The sequence below is a fragment of the Cicer arietinum genome, chromosome 4 (genome assembly GCF_000331145.2).
Source record: "Cicer arietinum cultivar CDC Frontier isolate Library 1 chromosome 4, Cicar.CDCFrontier_v2.0, whole genome shotgun sequence".
Classification (NCBI taxonomy): domain Eukaryota; kingdom Viridiplantae; phylum Streptophyta; class Magnoliopsida; order Fabales; family Fabaceae; genus Cicer; species Cicer arietinum.
The window spans coordinates 32,117,915-32,141,919 of record NC_021163.2 but is presented as its reverse complement, the minus strand read 5'-3'; positions in this window follow the sequence as shown (position 1 = coordinate 32,141,919).

Below are 24,005 nucleotides of genomic sequence, written 5' to 3'. Positions count from 1 at the left end.
TTTCAGAAATGATGTTTACACATTAACTTTTAAACATAAAAGGATTTTTACAAACTACTCAAACTATGTCAACAATATAGTCTTGAGTTACAAAGTGATGATTTTGAGATTGTTAGAATCTGAGTATGCTCAACTCGTGATTGATAATAGATTATAGGATTTTGAACTCGGTAAAAATTTGATTCTAATATCTAGCTAAGAACAAAATTGAAACTTAGAAATGATTGAGAAGCTCAAGAGGATTCAAATATGATTGAATGAGTGATGTATTGCTTTGCACTTGAAGCTCTGATTTTTTCTTCATCTTGAGACTTAATTTATAGACTTCAAGAAGGCTAATGATAACTCATTTGGCCGTTGAGAATGCTCCAATTGTCATGTGTCAGTAAGTGGATAAGATCATCCTTAAAGTAAGAATGTTCTTGTAAACCAAGAATGATCTCCGTTTTTGCTTTGTGATCAGCTAACTTTTCATCTTAGCTTGACAGTTGTCTTAAGTGATCTCATGCTTTGAATCACGTGTGCAGGCTGTTCAAAAGTACAACAGAGGTGTCATTTCCATCCTGTCAGCTTTATACATCATGCTTGCATAAACTTGGGAAATGAACTTGCTATATGAATTATCAAGCATAATCTTTTGCCTTTGAATCTTGGAGTGATTCTTACATTGGATTGATCCTTGTATGTTTCTGGTGAAATTCTGGAGCGGATTGCAGATCTTGGATCTAATCTTTCTTTAAAGAATCTGATTATTCTTGTTATTTAAGGAATGTGGAGAACGTTCTTCCCTTTTACATAATTCTATCAAGAATGTTCTTCCTTACTCTGAATTAGTTTGCTTCAATTTAATATGATTTGTTTTGTAATGCTTGGTACCTACCTTTGATTAACACACTCAAATACACATGTTTAATATCAAAACACTTAGAATCATAACTAAAAGTCTTAATTAACCTTTTTTTAATATCATCAAAATATTAATTTGGAATTTTGTCTCAATAATTAGATCCCTAATTTTGTTGTTAAGTGATAAAAATTAATTACTAGTAATGTTTAGTTTATATAGTTTTATAGAATTGGGGTAGAAGAGTGCTAGTATTATGAAGTACAAGTGTTAAAGGATTTATGTAGACTACTCTTCTCCTTTCTCTTTCAATTGCACATCACATGGAACCCATACACATATTTTGATATCCTGTTTTTCCTTCTCCACAAGCAAACTCTTTCATGCTCTCTTACCATACATTTCCCACTTCTTTCTTGTGCGTTCTTTCCTTTTTTACGAAAAACAGAGGAACCAAAAGCACCTTCATCTTCATCCCCTTGCATGTCCAAGATTAAGACACTAAAATACCAAACCTTCAAAGAATGTAAGTTATTTTTCTAGTATAATAGATTTTTCATGTTGCATGTGGGTTCTTGGGTTGATTTCAACATCTTTTTCTATTGAAGATTTCATTTCCAAGGTCTTGAAATTATGGGGTTTTTAAAATTGAGATAGAGGGAAATTGTACGTTTTTGCATGTAGGTATTGTTGGTACTTCCATTCAATTTTTCAAGAATGCATTCTATATATATGTTATGTTAATTTTGGAACTTCCCTCTATCTAGAACTTCCCTCCGATTGGAACTTCTCTTTTGAAACTTCCTTTTGTCTGGAATTTCCTGTGATTGAAACTTCCTTTTGTTTGAAAATTCTTTGACTGAAACTTCCCTCTATTTGAAAGTTCTTCTGATTGAAACTTCCCTATGTCTAGAACATCCTCTGATTGAGACTTCTCTTTGTCTTGAAGTTTCCTGTGATTGAAACTTCACTCTATTTGGAACTTTCTCTAACTGAGACTTCTCTCTTTTTGGAACTTTCTTTGACTGAGACTTCCTTCTATTTAGAACTTCCAATAACTAGAACTTCCCTCAAATTGGAACTTCTCTACTAGAACTTTCGTATGTCTAGAAATTCATTTGACTAAAAGTTCCCTCTATTTGGAACTTCCTCAGACCGAAACTTCCCTCTATCTAGAACTTCCTCAAACTGAAACTTCCCTCTGTCTGGAACTACCTCTAACTGAGACTTCCCTTTGTCTACAACTTCCTCTAGCTAAAAATTCCTTCTGTCTGGAAATTCCTATGTTTGAAACTTCCCTCTGTCTAGAAGTTTCCTCTGACTGAGAGTTCCCTCTGATAGGAACTTCCCTCTTATTTAGAACTAACTTTTATATATTGTTTTTAAAGTAATTATGTTAAAGCTAGTCAATTAAATTCAAATTGGATTGATAATGAGGAATGTTTGATAAACATAATATCATGATATGAGTTGCTTTGATTGAAAATGTTACAATAGGATACGAGGATGTTTCAATAATGAAACATCAGTAAGGGAAGAGCAACTCTGACGCCAATTATTGTCATGGTCAAGAAATACATTATAGAGAAAATTGATCAAAATTATCTTGGTGGCCCAGATTGAGATAATTGAGATAAATTGTCCATAATTTATGGAAAATGATTGAATTTTAAGAATTTGATATTAAAATTCATCTTAACATAAATATTTCATAAGGTCCTTCCTCTTTTAACAGAACTCGCTAAGATTATTATCTCACCGGCTATTTTCATGTATTATAGAAGATAAAAAGACTTGAGCTCCGACTCGGGACAAATAGATAATGATGTTCTTTTATTAAGATGTATTATATTTTGTGTAATGGTATTTGAGATTATATTTTGTAAAATATGTTGTGTGTAATTACAACGATATTTAATGCTTCTTTGTATCTTATTGAAACTTATAAGATTGCCTCTCAAGTACTATGATGTATGTCTTTATTATCAATTTCTAGATACATCATCATGAGTATTATAAAAACTCATACAAATATTTCATTTTGACCTTGCTTTGGTGTGGATGAATGTAATAGACAACATAGATCTAAGATACATGTATCGACTAGAGTTTAATGTATCACCATTTATTTTTTCCTCTGATGTAATTATCATTTTTTATCATTTACTTTAAATATGAGAATGATTTGAAAATTATAGAGTTTTTTCTATAAGATTTAATTTGTTTTAAATTTCTTTTTAAAGAGTATCTTATGAATATATTTAACTTTTTCTTCATTCTAAAATTACTTTTTTTTTCTTCATGTAACAAACTTTTTATTACAAGTATTTAGTTTTTGTTAGGTACACATTATAAAAAATCATTTTGTTGGACCTAAAATAGTTATTTACCATACTCATTTTGTCATATTTACACGTACGTTAAAACATCATTTTACTAAGAGTATACGTGTGCAAAATGTACACAACTTACTATTTATAAAGAAACTAATATACATTTAAAATATAATAAAATTTATACATTTGTTTTAAGAATCTAATTTAAATATTGATTGAATTTTTTTACATGATACATATATATATATGAACAAACGATCAAAGAACTACAATAGGATAGGCATATTTATTTATTATTTCATTAATTAATTTAAGAACATTTATTGAAATAAAAACATTCAAACATTAAGTCTTTACTATACCAACTCGATCACTTGAAGGAAATTTCCACATCCCGAATAAGATCAGGTGATGCAGCTGGATTACATCCTATAGGGACTTTCCTTTTGACCTGATGAACGAAATTGAAGCAATTTGACCTTGTGCGATAGGAACTGGGTCTGGAGATTCTTCTGGGTTTGGACCTGTTGGAACTTTCCTTTTGATTTGACTTATGAATTTGTATTCATTTAAACTTACGACAATAGGAATTGGATCAGGAGATTCTTCTGGGTTTGGACCGGTTGGAACTTTCCTTTTGATATCATAAATGATATTGTAATCATTTGATCTTGACAAAACAAGATTTGGGCCAAGAGATTGTGTGGGGTTTGGACCGGTGGAAACTATTCTTTTAGTGTCGTAACTTGTTAAACGATCACTAACTACAAAAGAAAGAAAGAAATGAGAGAAAACAACAATCAAATAAATATTAAAATTTTTCATCTCTCAGAGTTTGAGTTTAATGTCATTAAAATGTGATGTATAAATAACAAGACAATATTAACATTTAATATATAATTTTATTTCCATTAATGATGACTTTAGTAAACGTTGATTTAAGTAATATTTATATATATATATATATATATATATATATATATATATATATATAAGTATGTCAACAACATTAATAACAACATTAATGATGGGATTAGTTAAATCACATGAATATATAAAGTTAAAACACATTAATACTTTGACCAGAAAGTGGACGGATGTAAAGTTTATTTCATGTATTTAAGACATGTATGCAAATGTTTTTATATTGTGATTCAAAATATTAGAGTTTTGGTAGAAAGATAACGGTAACAATAACTCTATTATTTTTCTCTGATCCATAAGAGAACCTAACAATATCAAAATTTATCCGTTGAATTAAAATTTAAAGCAAATTTATATAACTAACAATTCAATCGATTAACTATTCAAAAGAAAAATAATCTAAAGACAAATATTATCGATATATTATCTTTGCAACAACAAACAATTTAATTATATGATACAATTGACAAGACACAAAATTAAAGCGTTACACTATCAATTTTTAACTCATGACCACGATAAATGAATGTAGTCTCAATCTCACATTTATTGTTTCCATACCCTCGTACTCTAAAAAACCATAGTCCAAGCACAATTATCACTTTATGACAATTATCAGATTTTGACAACAAATTATGCAAAATCTTAATTTTGTTTTCATGACTTTTGCACTATACTCTATACACTCATTCATAATCGTTCAGTAGCCATTACTCTTTGCCCATAAAAAGAAAACATACCATATTCTCACTGTCGCGTCTGGTTTGTCTGCGAAAAAGGAGTCGCCACCATTTTTATTTTTATTAAAGGAAAAATTTGATAAAATCTAAAATAATGATTTTTGAACCAAAAAATTCAGATTCAGGAGTCGATTACGAGTAGAGAAAGTATTACTACTCTACAACGTCCGTTAAAACGATTACCCTATGATTAATTATATATAAACTATTTATTTATTTATTTATTTATTTTTACCCCAAAAAGAATAATAAAAAGAAGAAATTATTAACATTAATAAAAGAAGGAAAAATGTTTTTTATTAATTTGGTTTGACAAGGGAAATACCTTTCTCCTACGTATTCCTAGATGCAATAAGGAAATCAAAACTCACGCAGTTCTTGAGTAGAAAATATTTATGCGTTGACCGATTTTATTACTAATTTTACTTTATATATATATATATATATATATATATATATATATATATCAAAATAAATTAACAACATAATGGTGATAATAATAGTAATAATGGTAGTAATGAAAATAATAATAGGAGTGATATGTTGTATATTGATTTGTGTATCATTTTATTTTAAAGAAACATTTTTACAACTTTTTAATTTTCATAAAATTTAAAGGATAAAAATTCAAGAGCAGATCCGCGAGTCGGCGTCACATATGTGGCACGAAACGACGACGGTAATAGAATTTAAGATCTAAAGCATAAGAAATAAAACAAATAAAGATGAGAGATCGCGAATTTGATAAAGAAATAAACTATTATACAACAATCAAATTGATTTTTATTAGTTGATTCCAAAACTTGATCGTGAAACCAAAAAAATGTTATTGTTTATATCATACGTGTATAGAATAGTAAAAAAAAACTCTATAACAATAATAATGTAAAAAAAATAGTCAAGAAGAAAAAAGAAAAATAAGTGTTTACCGCACTGTAAAGGTTATTTACTAGCTCGTTCCAATCTTTCTTCTCTTTTTTTTCTCTATTATTCTCTCTTCTCTTTTATTTTTTTGTGCTCTCAATTGTGTTCCCTCCTGTCCCCCCAATTGTGCTCCCAATCCTCCTTCTGTTCTCTTGTTGTAGACTATTTATAGACTTTTGGGTGTAGATTACAAAAGACAAGAGAATAATTGTCAATGAATTACCATTAATCTGTTTCTTTCGGTTTCTTTTCATTTAATTGGCCACAATTATACCGATTCTTATTATCATTGATTCATTTCTTCAGTTTCTTTTCTATTCAATTGACCACCATTATACAGGTTTTTATTACCATTGATTCATTTCTTTACGGTTTCTTTTCATTCAAATGATGACTATTATAATTATTTTTATTATCATAAATTCAATTCAATTAAATACATTTGTTTTTATTTTTATTTTTATTTTTATTATTATTTTTTATTTAGAAAATAGTAAAAGTTTCTAGAAAGAAATTAGAGTCAAATAGAAACCAAACACAATTCATGATTTTCTAAAAATCTAACTATTTATTTTTATTATTATTTTTCATCATTATTATTTTTTTTAATTTTTTTATATATTTATCAAAAATCATTAAGTAGCGGACAAAATTAGGTGACAACAGCTGCCCCTCTTTACTTAGAATTTACATTGAGAATCAAAGTAAGTGATAAGTAAAGATGACAACTCTAATTTTGTCTGAATATGATTTTGGTAAGTCTTTTACCCAATTTTAAGATACTAATTATTTTCTCAACTTTGGGTGTGAATCCTTTTCTAGGCTTCGGGAGCGAGTCGTTTTCTCGGCTTCAAGATGCAGATCGTTTTCTCGGCTTCAACTGCGAGTCGTTTTCCCAGCTTTAAGATGCATGTCATCTTCTCTGCTTCGGGTGCGATTCGTTTTCCCGACTTCAACATGCGGGTCATTTTCTCGGCTTCGGGTGCGAGTCATGTTCCCGGCTTTAACATGCGGGTCGTTTTCTCGGCTTCAGGTGCGAGTCGTTTTTCCGGCTTCAAGATGCGGGTCGTTTTCTCGGCTTTGGGTGCGAGTCGTTTTCTCGACTTCAACATACGGGTCGTTTTCTCGGCTTCGGGTGCGAGTCGTTTTCCCAACTTCAATACGCGGGTCGTTTTCTCGACTTCAGGTGCGATTCATTTTACCGGCTTCAACATGCGGGTCATTTTCTCGGCTTCGGGTGTGAATCGTTTTATCAGCTTCAACATGCGGGTCGTTTTCTCGGATTCAGGTGCGAGTCGTTTTCCTGGCTTCAACATGCAGGTTATTTTCTCGGCTTCGGGTGCGATTCGTTTTCCTGGCTTCAACATGCGGGTCGTTTTCTCGGCTTCGGGTGCGAGTCGTTTTCCCGGCTTCAACATGCGGGTCGTTTTCTCGGCTTCAGGTGCGAGTCGTTTTCCTGGCTTCAACATGCGGGTTATTTTCTCGGCTTCGGGTGCGATTCGTTTTCCTGGCTTCAACATGCGGGTCGTTTTCTCGGCTTCGGGTGCGAGTCATTTTCCTGGCATCAACATGCGGGTCTTTTTCTCGACTTCGGGTGCGAGTCGTTTTCCCTGCTTCAAGATGCGGGTTGTTTTCTCGGCTTAGGGTGCGAGTCGTTTTCTTGGCTTCAACATGCGGGTCGTTTTCTCGACTTCGGGTGCGAGCTGTTTTCCTAGCTTCAACATACGGGTCGTTTTCTCGGCTTCGGGTGTGAGTCGTTTTCCCGGCTTCAACATGCGGGTCGTTTTCTCGACTTCTAGTGCAAGTCGTTTTCCCGGCTTCAACATGCGGGTCATTTTCTCGGCTTTAAATTTATAAAATATCATGAATCGATGAATGAATAAATGAATATTTTGGTTTTTATTAATATTTTTATTGGACACGATCATTCAAATCATGAATGAGAAAAAAACTTATACTTTTTTCTTGAACTTAATATTTTTGATCTCTTTTTTGTCTTATTCTATTTTTTTCCTTTTCTTTCATTCTTTCTCTTTTATTGAAGAAGAATTAATATTGTGATCTTAAGCTAGATCTCATGTTGTTGTATGCCTTGTATTGTAAACAACCTTTACTATATCCGGTTTTATTGCAATTCATTATATCGAGGTATGGTATATGTCTTATTCTATCCTTACGACTATATATTTTTTTGTTTTTTATTTTTGTTGTTGTTTTTCTTCTTCTCTCAGGTCACTCTTTCGGGTTTTCAATCCAGCAAATATTTTTTGTGTACCCTAATTTTTGCCTAGATCGCCCTTTTAGGTTTTCAACCTAGGGGGTATATATATATGTATATATATATATATATATATATATATATATATATATATATATTATACCCTAATTTTTGTCTAGGTCGTCTTTTCAGGTTTTCAACCTAGAGGGTATTCATTATTATTTTTTTGTACCCTAATTTTTGCATAGGTTGCCTCATTCAGGTTTTCAACCTAGCGGGTATTCATTATTATTCATGATATTTTTTTACGGCGTACGAGTTTTAAGGGAGGGCAAAATCTTTTTCATCCATATTCGTGAGGATCAAAGCTCCACATGAGAAAGTTTTCTTCACGACGCATGGGCCCTTATAATTGTCAATGGCATAAGGCCGCCAACCTCCTTCTCGTATTTTTTCTCGTACGCTCTTTTCAGTCTTTTCTAATATAATTGTCAATGGCATAAGGCCGCCAACCTTTTTTCTTCAATTAAATTCAATTGATTGAAACGGGTTTGTACCCATTATGACTCTTCTAGTTTGGCTTCCATTGATACTCTTATCAAGGAGATTTCTACTTCAATGGGTAGCTCAACTTCCATCACATATACTAGGGAAAAAGGGGTTGCCACAGTTGAAGTGTGTATCAAAGCGTGATACTCGTGTAGTGCAAACGACAACATCTCATGTCAATCTTTGTATGTTATAACCATTTTCTAAATAACTTCTTCTTTATGTTTTTATGTACATTATTCGTTCCACACAATTGTTTGATTTTTTTACGTAAATGTTTAAAGGTTAATTCACAAGTGGCAGTTAGTTGTGATATAAATCTTGAAATATAATTTAGTCTCCCAAGAAAACCATGAACCTCTATCTCTGTACTTTAGGGAGGTATTTCCAAAATGGCTCGAACATTATCGGGGTCGACCTCTATTCTTTTCTGACTAACCACAAATTCTAACAATTTACCCGACTGTACGCCTAAAGTGCATTTGAAGGGGTTAAATTTTAGCTTGAACTTTCTGAATCTTTCAAAGAGTTTCTTTAGATCAATCACATATTTTTCTTCTGTTTGTGACTTAGCAATCATGTCATCTACATAAACTTATATCTTCTTATGCATCATGTCATGGAATAGAGTTACCATAGCTTTTTGGTAGGTTGCCCCAACATTATTTAGACAAAAAGGAATGACCTTGTAACACAATGTTCCCTAAGGGGTGATGAAAGTTGTTTTTTCTACATCTTCGGTTGCCATCATGATTTGATTGTATCTTGAGCAACCATCAATAAAGGAGAAAAAGTGAATGGTGAGCCATATTGTCATCCAAAATATCGATGTGAGGTAACGGAAAATCATCTTTAGGACTGGCTTTGTTAAGATCCTTATAGTCGACACACATTCGAACTTTGCCTTCCGTTTCAACACTTGTACAATATTGGCTATCCATTGGGGATAATTTACCACAGTGAAGAATCCATCGTCAAATTGTTGTTTTTTTTTTTTACCTCTTCCCTAATTTTTAATGACATATCGGGCTTTATTTGCCTTAATCCTTGTTTGACCAAAGAAAAATAGGTTTTTAAGGGAAATTTATGCTCCATTATGCTAGTATCCAATCCATACATGTCCCGATATGACGAGATAAAAATATCTTTGTATTCCTGTAGGAGTTGGATTAGTTCATGATATACTTATTTCTTTAAGATATTGTCGACTTTAACTTCCTTTCTATTTTCTTCTTTTCCTAGACTAATCACCTTTATTGGTTCCTTATGGGGCATAATTCCCTTAGCTTCTTGTTTTACCAATTTTAACAATTTTATGGGAAATTAAAAATCTTCTTCATTATCTTTTATGGCCAGATTAGTAAGATGGTCAAAGTTATGTGGCGGGATTTTAGTACAATCATTTGTTAATGGATTATTCTCAAATATGAGAATTGCATTGAATACTATAGGCAACTTGATTGTCTCCCCATTCTTGATTTCAGTTTTTGCATCATATGGACGAACCCAACTAGCATCACCAATTGAAAGATCATCTCCGGCTATTGCAATATGAGTCTTGTTTGTCTTTCATGCACTTTAGAAACTATGTTGAATGTCACAGATGGGAATCATTTTGGCTCTAGGGTATCGATTTTAAATCTGAGCTAACTTTTTTCTTGGCCAATCTTTGCTTGTCAACTTTGGTTGGTTTGTAATCTAAACCCCATTTATCTCTATTCTCATGAAATTTTATCAGTCCTTTGAGTCGTTCTTCATTCTTCCCCAAACCGTGCCATGGATGATGCCCTCTGCTTAACATGAATATACCCACCATAATAGTTGTGTTTGATAGATATGGTTCTATTTTTTTTGTCTCGACGTAAGCGGTGTCCACGATTTCTAGTGTTTGGAAGGTGGTCTCTAGAGCTTACTCTATCATTTCAGCGTACCGTGTGGTGGAAAACTTATTCACCAACGAGTCTTCCTCTTCTAACATGATTATCAGTTGGTCATATACCATATACTTTAGCTTTTGATGTAGGGTTGATGATACTACACCTGGAAGAATGGATCCATGGTCTCCCCAATAAGCAGCTATAGGCGGGTACGATATCCATCAAATAAAAATGTGATTTCAAATGTGATCGGGCCTATTTGAATTAAGAGTTCAATTTATCCCATCACTTATCTGCGACTCTCATCGAAAGCTTTAACAAGGACTTTTAGTAATGTTAGTAGTAATGTTATTTATGATGCCTCCAATATTTGTCAAAAGTGATATCTTGAGTGACGTGGGTTTTATTTAGTATTTTCAGTAATAGCTTCCTATGGGACTCAGAATTCATCAGCAAATATATCAACCAAATATCTGTGGGGGCAGCTTAGTTCTTAAATTAGAGGTTGAAGGCCAATCATCCCAACTCTTAAATCAGAGGATGAGGGCCAGTCATCCCGCTCTTAAATCAGAGGATGCGGGTCAATGTCTCGTCTCTTAAATAATAGGGTGTGGGTTAGTGTCTCAACTTTAAATTTAACCACTAAATATGAAATGTCATGAATGCATTTAATGAATGAACATTTTCCTTCATTTTCATCTTTTTTTTTTTCAATCAAATTTTGTTTCAATTCTTTTTATTTCTTTCACCTCTTTACGGACATGATCCTTGATTCATGGATGAAAAATGTGCATTACTTCAAATAAATGGCGGTGATTGTCCTTTTGATCTTTAAAGAGATTTTTTTCTTACATCATCGACTTGATCTTTAGTTGCCCATGCCTAAATGTAAAGACATCATACTAGTTTTGGACTCTTGACATTCACATATTTTGTGCCCCAACATATGATTATCATAAAAATGCATTTTGGCAAAAAAGATTTATAACACAGGAAAATAGTGAAGGAAGGTTCAGACAATGATATTTAATGAGAAAATATATGGTACAAAAAAAAAAAAAAGAATTCATAGAAAGATAAGAAGATAAGGTGATCTCATATAGGTAAATGACCCAATTTGTTAGTAGTTTTTCATAAAAGAAGTGTGCTAATAAATCATTCCATAATTTCAATAGCGTTATTAACTCACTTGTGAGGATATGATTTGCCTCAATTTATCTTCACAACCTTTCAGAATATATTGATTCGACTTCGATCTGTGTAAGCCATATTATTTGCCCATTTTCCTTTATAACTTATTCATTCTATTTTTTTTGTGGCCCAAATTTTTAACTAGGTAGCCCTTCTGGGTTTTTTGACCTAAAAGGTCTTCATTCATTTTCACCTAGGTCGCCCCTTCTTGTTTTTGACCTAGAAAGTCTTTATTCGACTTTATATCCTCACTTTTCCCAAGTTGTCCTTTTGGATTTTTCTGCCTCGTTGGTATTTACTTATTTTTGTACCCTAATTTTTGCCTAGGTCGCTCTTTCAGGTTTTCATGTGCTAGTCCTTTTAAATATGTGAAATCTTCTTGAGTGCTAATTCCTTCTTTTGAAGCTCCGAAGTTCATATGTTCTTCTTTTAAGATCTTTTGAAATAATTGTCCTTGACATGAGGCAGTCAACATTTTTCTTGAATTAAATTCAGTTGATCAACACAGATCATTACTCTTGATAAGAGGATTTTTGTTTGAATGGGTCGCACTACCTTTATTCTATATAATAAGAATAAAAAAGGTGCCCTAATTATAGTTTGATTCCCAGGGAGGGTGTTCCACTGTTACGAGATAATATTTGGTACAAGAATTTTCTATCTAGCTTTTCTTTTACATTGGATAGTAAGCAGGATGGTCGTAACTTTCATTATTGTGAGTGATTATTCTTCATCATGACTTACTTATAACATTGAAGATAAAACAGCTAGAACGTCAACTAGTTGATTATATTGTTGAGGGAAATGATGGAAAATGACTTCAAATTTTTAGACATTTGTCTAATATGTACATATAAATGATCATCTTCTTATCCCAAATTTTACATTCTTGATTCAACTGATTGGTGATTAGGTCAAATCCACATACGCTTTCAATATTTCACTTTTGATTTGTAGGCGGCGGCTAGAATAGTCATGGTACATACTTCAAATTCCTCCATGTGATTGGTATATTCAAAGTACTATTAAATAATGATAAAGATAAAACGACCTTTCTAGGGGATTAACATGACGTTAACTGCATGTCCCAACATATTGAGGTCCATCCAAATAATGGACTTTATTTTTATCGTTCTCATCCCCTTCAGTGGAATTAATAGCATGACTGAAATTATGTAATGAAATCTTAGCAAACTTATTTATGAATGAACTACTTCAAAATATGTACGGTACATGGTTAGAATAAGAGAAAGGCATATAATGTAGGGTAATAAATGGTTAAATATATGAGGGGTAGAAAAGAGGAGACAACAAAATGCATTTAGTGATATTCATAATATTAAGGAAACAAAAATGTGTCAATAAATAAAGTATCGTAAAACTTTATACTTAGCAATATTATTGGTGCTTCAGAATTAAAATTCACAAGAGAACTTGATAATATCTTCATTGTCGACTTTGCCCCTTGGATAAACTCATTAAATATATGCAATATCATCAATGTCTTCAACATAATGTTTAGTCAAGATTTTTTTCAATTGTCCTTAAAGGTTCATACAAGATTTGATATTTTTCATTAGATTGCTGAATTTTTTTCATAACATTAAAGTAGTAAGCGATAATGATGAAAGTTCAATATAAACGACCCAACTTCTAGAGGTTCACCAGTGGCGAAAAGCCAAAAAAGTATGTTCATGACTTAGAAGTAGGGGGTGAAGGATGAAGATGAATCTCATTAGTATCATGTTCAGATTTTGTAGACAAGTTACTTGAGGTAGACCTAGATTAAAAGTAAAAGTTGTTAGACTTATGAAATCAAGAGGTAAACATGAGTTCTACGTATTCATCCATCATTCAGATAATCCTGTTAGACTTATTGATGTTCATCCATGATATAGTCATAGGGTCTTTCAGTTTATTCAGATAACCTTTGTATGCTTCAATTCATCCATGATATTTTTTTTCTTTCTTTTTTTTTTTTTTGCTTTTTTTTTTGCCATTTTTTTCCTTGAAGGAAAATGTTATGAGAATGTAAGAAAGTGAATGCAATGATTATGCATTTAATTGAAATATTTTACTATCTCCTAATATGCAATTACTTTTTCTAAAAAAAATGAAGAGAAGAAGAAAAACATGTTGTAAAATAAAATAAAAGATGAAACATGCATGATTATGCAATGCATTATGATAAAAATGAGTAAGTTTTTTTTTTCATATATACATGTGTCCTACATGGTTTTTTTTCTTAATTTATGGTTTTTTTATTGTGAACCTTTATTATGGGTGGATCTATAGTTCTAAATCGGTTCTAGAGCACACAACTCAATTCTAAAATATTAAATCAATTAATAGATAAACTATTAAAATGGAAATATTCTAGAAAAGGTCAACTCTAGGTGAGACTTTCATGACAACCAAATAGGATGTACACCCAAAAGATTATCATTACACAGTCTCTAACTTATATTAGGTTTGCACTCAGCCCGGGTATAGAGCCCACTCATAAGTGTGTGAGTCGTGTTAGGATAGTGTATAGAAAAATAAATAAAATAAAATAAAACAATCATTACGATGCAAATAAATTAACAAGACTCATATAATTATATTCACAATATAAGAAAATAAATAAAACAAATAACACAATAGGGGTAAAATAAATAAAATAATAAATAATTATATACAATTAATAAAATTGGGTTTGACTCTCAAAAGTCCCCAGCAGATTCGCCAGCTGTCGCGTCTGGTTTGTCTGCGAATAAAGAGTCGCCACCAATTTTATTTTTATTAAAGGAAAAATTGGATAAAACCTAAAATAATGATTTTTGAACAAAAAAATTCAAATTCGGAAGTCGATTACGAGTAGGGGAAGTATTACTACCCTACAACGTCCGCTAAAATGGTTACCCTATGATTAGTTATATACAAACTATTTATTTATTTATTTTTACCCCAAAGAAAATAACAAAAAGAAGAATAATAAAACGATTACCCTATGATTAATTATATACAAACTACTTATTAATTTATTTATTTATTTTTACACAAAATTAAAGCGTTACACCTAAAAATTTTTAACTCATGACCACGATAAATGAATGTAGTCTCAATCTCACATTTATTATTTCCATACCCTTGTACTCTAAAAAAACCATAGTCCAAGCACAATTATCACTTTATGACAATTATCAGATTTTGAAAACAAATTATGCAAAATCTTAATTTTGTTTTCATGACTTTTGCACTACTCTATACACTCATTCATAATCGTTCAGTAACCATTACTCTTTGCCCATAAAAAGAAAACATACCATCTTCTCATTGTCGCGTTCGGTTTGTCTGCGAAAAAGGAGTCGCCACCATTATTATTTTTATTAAAGGAAAAATTTGATAAAATCTAAAATAATGATTTTTGAATCAAAAAATTTGGATTCGGGAGTCGATTACGAGTAGGGAAGTATTATCGCCCTAGGGAAAGTATTACTACCCTACAACGTCCGTTAAAACGGTTACCATATAATTAATTATATACAAACTATTTATTTATTTTTACCTCAAAAAGAATAATAAAAAGAAGAAATTATTTACATTAATAAAAGAAGGAAAAATATTTTTTATTAATTTGGTTTGACAAGGGAAATACCTTGCTCTTACGTATCCCCAAGTGCAATAGGAAAATCAAAACTCACGTAGTTCTTGAATAGATAATATTTATGTGTTGACCGATTTTATTACTAATTTTACTTTATATATATATATATATCAAAATAAATTAACGATATAATGGTGATAATAATAGTAATAATGATAATAATGAAAATAATAATAGGAGTGATGTGTTATATTGATTTGTGTATCATTTTATTTTAAAGAAACATTTTTACTACTTTTTGATTTTTATAAAATGTAAAGGATAAAAATTCAAGAGCAGATTCGCAAGTCGGCGACACATATGTGGCGCAAACCGACAGCGGTAATAATAATAGAACTTAAGATCTAAAGCACAAGAAATAAAACAAATAAAGATGAGAGATCACGAATTTGATAAATAAATAAACGATTATATAACAATCAAATTGATTTTTATTAGTTGATTCCAAAACTTGATCGTTAAACCAAAAAAAAGTTATTGTTTATATCATACGTGTATAGAATAGTAAAAAAAAAACTCTATAACAATAATAATGTAAAAAAAAATAGACAAGAAGAAAAAAAGAAAAATAAGTGTTTACCGCACTAGAAAGGTTTTTTACTACCTTGTTCCAATCTTTCTTCTCTTTTTTCTCTCTTCTGTTTTAGTTTTTTTGTGCTATCAATTGTGTTCCCTCTTGTCCCCCCAATTGTGCTCCCAATCCTCCTTTTGTCCTTTTGTGGTAGACTATTTATAGACTTTTGGGTGTAGATTACAAAAGACAAGAGAATAATTGTCAATTAATTACCATTTGTTTTTTTCGGCTTCTTTTCATTTAATTGGCCACAATAATACTGATGATTCTTATTATCATTGATTCATTTTCTCGGTTTCTTTTCTATTCAATTGACCACCATTATACTGTTTTTTATTACCATTGATTCATTTCTTTACGGTTTCTTTTCATTCAAATGATGACTATTATAACGATTTTTATTATCATAAATTCAATTCAATTAAATACGTTTGTTTTTATTTTTTTTTATTTTAGAAAATAGTAAAACTTTCTAGAAAGAAATCAGAGTCAAATAGAAACCAAACACAATTCATGATTTTCTAAAAATCTAACTATTTATTTTTATTATTACTTTCATTATTATTATTTTTTTAATTTTTTTATATATTTATCAAAAATCATAAAGTAGCGGACAAAATTAGGTGACAACACTCACCATAGACTAAGATTATATAAAATTTTAAGAATAATTACATTTTGATTTATCTTACTAAAATTCATACAAATCATTTCTTTTGGATCTTGCTTTGGTTTGGATGCATCTAATAGACGATATTTAAATTTGTATATCAATCTAAAATATAGGAGTATATCGATTAGAGTTTAATGGACATTTCTTTTGCTTAGAGCTTCAATTTCATAATATACTAGCAATCATATTTAAACGAAAGACTCATACTTTGGCCTATATAATATAAGTGGTATTAATTTTGTTTAAAATTTAACTTAAAAAATGAAGAAGCTTAAAATTATAAATTTCTAAATAAAATATTCGTTTAGTTGTTGACAATTAAATATAAATTATTAGTTTGACTCATATCCTTAATATTTAACTTTTTAAGAAGTTATAAGTTGTATAATGACTTTTTTTTTCATTGTAAAAGAAATACTATAAAAAGTAATTCTCATTTTTTTCATTGTAAAAGAAATACTATAAAAAGTCATTTTTTTGACTGTGTTTGTAATTTCATTAAAAATTTACATTAATCTATCATTATTTATTTATTTTTCTTTGATGTAACTCTCATTTTTGACCAATTTATTTTAATAATGGGAATAGTTTTGAAAAATTATAGAGTTAAACATATGATTAAATTTGTTTTAAATTTTTTTCAAAGAGTATCTTATGAATATGGCTTAATTATAGTTTTGGTCCCCCTATTTTAGCTGAATCGCGAAAGTATTCCTCCCATTTTGTTTCTCCCCAGTTTTGGTCCCCCAAACAGAATTTTGGTCCAAAACTTGATGAAATTTTACTTTTTTTGTATTTATTTAAGTCACATCATGCCTCAAGATCTCATTTGCAACAATTATACCCGAAATCTATGATCATAAATGGTGTAGTATGACTTTGAAAAATGAAATTTCATCAAGTTTTGGATCAAAATTCAGTTTGGGGGACCCAAACTGGGGAGAAACAAAATGGGGTGACTACTTTTGCGATTCAGCTCAAATAGAGGGACCAAAATTGCAATTAAGCCTATGAATATATTTGAGTTTTTATTCATTCAAAAGTTACTTGATTTTTTTCAATTATTGAACTATTTGTTTATCCTACAATTATAATTTAAATACATTTCACTTTTTATTACATTGTTTTTTAGAAAATCAAACAAACTAAAACTCAAGTATTACTAATCATAAAAAACAAGTATTTATTTATGTTAGGTACACATTAAGAAAAACTTTTTTCAAAAATTTATTTTCATTCTACATGATAAAAAACACTTATCTTTAAGTAATTATATACCATACACATAATGTCCTATTTACACTTAGATTTAAACATTATTTTGCTAACTATATAGGTGTGCAAATTTTTACAATTAGTATTTACTTACATACACAAAAATTTATATGTACGTATATATACAACATACTAATTAGAAAGAAACTAAAATACTCTTAAAATATAATAAAATATTAGTTCTTAAGTCATAGCTCAACTAGTAAATGCCGACATTGTTAAGTTGAACGTCTTTCACGGGTTCGAACTCAGGACCTCACTATTGTGTGAGTTGATTATGCTGAAATTTATCATCTCTCTTAATTAGACCAAAATAATAATAATAAATAATAATAATAATAATAATAATAATAATAATAATAATAATAATAATAATAATAATAATAATAATAATAATAATAATAAAATCATGAATCGTGATACTTTTCTTTCATGAATTTAATACAAAACATGCGTAGAGCTAGGTTTTTTTATTAGATTATCCGTTTTTTTTTTTTAATACCAATCTACCCTACTTTGAAATTAATATACCAATCTGCCCTACTTTTTTGCCCCAGATGCAAGTCGCATCCTGGGGCTGCGACCTCTTGAAAGGAAAAAATTTCAACTGCAACACATGGTCGCATCCTGGGGATGCGACCTCCCACTTGGGAAGTTTTTTTTTTTGTTGAATTTTTGGTGGATAAAATAGGAGGTCGCATCCCCAGGATGCGACAATGTGTTGCAGTTGAAATTTTTGCCTTTCAAGAGGTCGCAGCCCCAGGATGCGACTTGCATCTGGGGCAAAAAAGTAGGGCAGATTGGTATATTAATTTCAAAGTGGGGTAGATTGGTATTGAAAAAAAAAAAGGGATAATCTAATAAAAAACCCGTAGAGCTACAATAAGATAAGCGTATTTATTTATTGTCTTAATTGTAGTTTTAGTCCCTCTATTATTACCAATTTACAGAAATGATCTCCTTATTTTTAAAGTAAACAGTTTTGGCTCCTTTCTCATATTTTTGAATTAAAAAATGCGAAAAAATATCAGTTTTGGCTCTATTATTACCAGTTTTAGATGCATTTATAATTCATATGTGTCATTAATTAAATTAAAAATAGGGAAAAAAATATCTAAGTTGAAAGCTAAGTTTTTACTGCGTTTGATTCTAATTTCATGAGTGTCGATCATTTATATTATCATATTATATGTCACATTATTTAAAACATATCATATTATTAATTTTTAGTTGAAAAATCAGAAGAAAGACTAAAACTGTCGACTTTAAAAATAGGGGAACTAATATTGTGAATCTGTCAAAATAGAAGGAATAAATTGCAATTAAACCTTATTTATTTCTTAAATAACATGAATAGAAATAGAAAACAATCAGACAATATATTAACAAAATAAAGTTTTAGTATAGGAACCTATACGAACTTGTCTTATAATCACATGATTGAAATTGTTACTTGCTGCGAGATCCTGAGATTTAGCTAGGTTTGGACCCGTTGGAACTTGCCTTTTGATTTGACTAATGATTTTATTATTTGACTTTGCCACAAATTAAAAATCGGAAACAACAGATTGTGCAACGTATGGACCAATAGGAACTCATCTTTTCATCTCATGATCACACTCATAATTTTTTGATCTTGTAGAAGAATAAATTGGATTAGGGCAATTGAGCTAGGTTTTAACCTGTAGAAACTTTTCATTTTTCATTTGATTTCACAGTAGTATTTTTATGACTTTTAATCAACTCTTGTTTTTAATTTTGTATCAATTTTACTTTTTAATTTTGTTTTTAACTCTTATTTAGTTACTGTTGTTTAAAAGAAGGAGACTTTCTCAAAGCTTGAAATAAAACTCATGTTTTCTTGAAGATTGAAAAAAAGAAATCTAAAAACAATTTGGTCAGCTTTTTGATTTTTTTTTTTTATAAAAAAAATGGAATATAAACATTGCTTTTGCAGAAGCAACATAACAAATGCTAACATACACTAAGTTCATGAAAGAGATTGTGTCTATAATAACCATCACCATGTATTTACAAAATGGTAATAAATTCATACATTTTAGTTAAGTAAAGCCGGTCATTTAAAATATGGTAAGTACAATCATTGAAATCAATGGTAACTACAAAATATATGTAGTTTACTGTTAGAATATTAGAAAATATCTTATAATATCTTTTATATTATATTAGAGTATCTTCAGTTATTTTCTATGATCAATTTATAATCATAGAGATATCTTAGAATATCTCTCATTATTATTATGATTTATTATTGATTTAGGATTGAGCCTATGTTTCTCTATAAATAGAGATTAATACTGAGTCTTTGGTAATCAAGTTAATATAAAACTATTATCAATAATATTCAAACCCTTATTATTTTCTCTCCTCCTTTAATCTAAAATCCCACAACTTCAACATAGTATCAGAGCCTATTTTGATCCTCCTTGAACGATCTCGCCTCTATTCCGCTGTCGAGTTCCCAATAGTTTGGGAATATATAATCATAGTTTATCTTTTCTAGCATGATCATTCCTTTTTGTGATTAATGTCACTTTTGCCCACAATCACCACTGCTGCCCCATCTGCTACTGTCGTCGTCTACTGCTACTGCCTGTTGCCGCTGCTGGAAAACATTTCCGACACAACCACATCCATTGTGTGTGGAATCTCCCAATCTACACAACCCATATTTTTTTAGGTTAAAAGTTGCTCCACGCGCGCTCATTTGCCTCCAAGATCCTCCGTCTACTGTTGCCTTCCATCTGTTGTCGCTGCTGGAAACGTTTTCCAGCAAATTTTCCAAAACAAGCATTGTCTCCCCTGTTTTGGATGCATTTTCTCACTCCGCTGATCGATCATGGCTTTGTTTCATTAGAGTCGAGTTGTTTCCTCTTTGGTGTTTGTCATGCGATTTAGTTCAGTTACTTCTATTCCCACTTGCGATCATTGTGGTGTCCCTTTTCCCACAGATGAATCATATTAGTGATGACTTCTTTTTCCATTGATGGTCATTCTGACAATGTCTTTTATTTTCATGACTCACACTTTAGCATGGCAATTTGTCCCAGATGCACTGGCCCCATCATTGTCCCAAATATACTTGCATTACCTTTCTCTCCTTGAAGCATGCATCTCCAATATTATTGGTTTGAAGCTTCCAAATGCAGTTTTTAGAAGAACGGATCTTGCTTTGTTCAATTGCTTGCCATGAATTTCACTAAGATTGATAACCATATCGGCTATCTGGCTAGGCTATATTTATAGCAATTCTCTCTGACTTCACCTGCATCCCTGAGTTGCTTTTCCATCCTTTTTATTATTTTGTAGAGCAAAACATAATTTTCTTGTAACAAGCTAAAACTTAGTAAGATTTAGCTTGAGGGGGAGTGTTAGAATATTAGAAAATATTTATAATATCTTTTGTATTATATTAGAGTATCTTGAGTTATTTTCTATGATCAATTTATAATCATAGAGATATCTTAGAATATCTCTCATTATTATTATGATTTATTCCTGATTTAGGATTGAGTCTATGTTTCTCTATAAATAGATATTAGTATTGAGTCTTTGGTAATCAAGTTAACATAAAACTATTATCAATAGTATTCAAACCCTTATTATTTTCTCTCATCCTTTTCTCTAAAATCCCACAACTTCAACATTTACAATGTGAAGAATTTACAAACACAATATGAACAATATAAGAACAAAATACAATTTAGAATAAAATAAGGACTAAATTGAAGCCCAAATTTTAACTATAAATATATACTCAAGGCTGAATAAGAAAATCATCGAAAAACACAAAAAAGTAGTCTTAGAGTTCAAAGAGAGAAACACTTGTTCAAATTAAAAATATTTTCTAAGTGTTCTTTTCTAAGAGTTTGAAAGTTATTATTATTATTATCAGCTTTGTTATAAGCAACTACTCAAGTTTCAATCTTTTGCATCCATCACGATAATGGTTTAGTTCCTTCTTCAATAAGGGGTTGTCAAGTTGTTAGGAGAAGACTTGCCTTGTAGGGTCAAGGTGGTTAGTTCCTTAAAAGTCTTGGGTTGTCAGGCTATTTTGGGAAGACTGGCTTGGAGGGTCAGGTGCTTTGTAATTCAAGGTATTTCATTGAATTAAAGCCTTCTGAATGAGGTGACTGGATGTAGCAAAATTAGTGGTGAACCACGACAAATTTACGTGTCAAATTATTTATGATTTCATTGTTTGCCACCCTTCTCGTGTTTACACCTTCAATTGGCATCAGAGCTCGGTTTCAAGACTAAGCACTTTACAGTGTTTGAGAAAAAATCCAAGGGTTCAATATGTTTGGATTCAGTGAAGAAGCTGCTCGAGGAAACAACAACTGACCCCCTCTTTTTGATGGAGAATATTTTGAATATTGGAAAGACAGGCGAAGAAGTTTCTATATTTCACAAGATCCTGAACTTTGGGACATGATGGAAGATTGTTATATTGCTCCGAAGAATACTGATGATACTGAAATTCCAAGAAAAGAGATGAATGTTGATCAGAAGATGTACAAGATGCATCATAATTCCAGAACATTCATGATAAATGCTATCATCTTCAAGGAGTTTGACAAGTGCACTAATAAGGAGACAACAAACAATATTTATGATTGTATGATTCTAACCTATAAGGGAAGCAAACACGTTTAAGAAGAATAGGCCAACCTCCTAGTCAAAAGTATGAGTTGTTTAAGATAGAAGAATATGAAGACACTGATACAAATTTTTCCAGATTCCAAACCTTGGTCTCTGGATTAAAGGTACTTGTAAAGAGTTATACTACTTCTGATCATGTGAAGAAAATTCTATGGAGTCTGACTAGCAAGTGAAGACCTAAGATCACTACCATTCAGAAAGCAAATTGTAAGACGCTTAATTCTGAAATTCTAATTTATGCAATTTTAGTGTAAATTGTGTTGGACTGCTGAGGCATTTAGCAATTCTATCTTATTTTGTGGATTAAGTACCAAAAACATATTTTATTAGAGTTATTAATATGTTTATATATATATATATATATATATTTTAAAACCCGATTAAAATTATTGTCGAAGAATAATTTAATTATGTTACGAAGAATTTTAATATCGGGCAGTGAGTGATGTGATGAGTGTAATGATGTTTTTTTTTAAATATCTATAAAGTTAGATATTTGTTTGGTTGGTTTTAAATTAGTTAATTATATATATTTCAGCCTCGCCTTCCTCATTTGTTCTTCCTCTTCTTTCTGTTCTCGAGAAAAAGCCATTGTGTTGGTGATTTCAAAAACACTCAAACACATACCTCCATTTATCTCCTAGATCTAAACTTCCATTCAAAAAGTGTCAGCAGGGAAAGTTGCTTATCTCCATGCTACGGTGCTTATGAGCTAACTTTTGAGGTGTTGACGCAAGCGTGAGTTTTCGACATATTTGAGTGTGGTAGCAGACGGTTGAAAAAGCGATAACTAAGGTAAAGGCTCATTTGAAATTTCTAGATTGCACATAGGACCCTGTATGTGAATTTATGGCATTAAGTTTTGATATGTTATGTGTTAGAAACCAATTTATGTGCAATTTGATGAGATTGAATTTATGTATGGATTTTGTGGAAACTAAAATTAGTGTGATTTATGTGCGATTATGTTTGAAATTGTGGAAATGAATTTGGTGATTTATGGTTGAAAATGTTGGAGATTGAATTTGATGATTAATGTTTGAAAATTTTGTAGATTGAATATGGTGATTTATGGTTGAAATTTGGGGAGATTGAATATGAGTGATTAATGTTTGAAAATTGTGGTGATTAAAGTCAATGTGATTTGTTTGTTGATAATTGATATTATGAATGTTTGATGTGTAATTGTGGGGTTTAAGTTTTAATGTGATTATGTGTTCAAAAATGCTATATGTGTCTTGAGGTGCGATAAAGTGGTGACCGCGATGGGCCATGATGTTAAGTGGTGACCGTGATGGGCCACGAGATTGTTCCATGAGTTGATTGATCCATCTTATCTTTATGAGGAATTAACTGTAGTGTAAGGCATGTGATAGGCTACACTCTAGTCAATCATGTTTGTCCGTGAGAGACTGCACTCGTGTTTTTCTGTGAGAGACTACACCCGTGTTTGTCCGTGAGAGACTGCATTCATGGTTGTCAGTGAGATATTGCACTCGTGTTTGTCAGTGGGCGACTGCACTCGTGTTTGTCTGTGAGAGACTACAC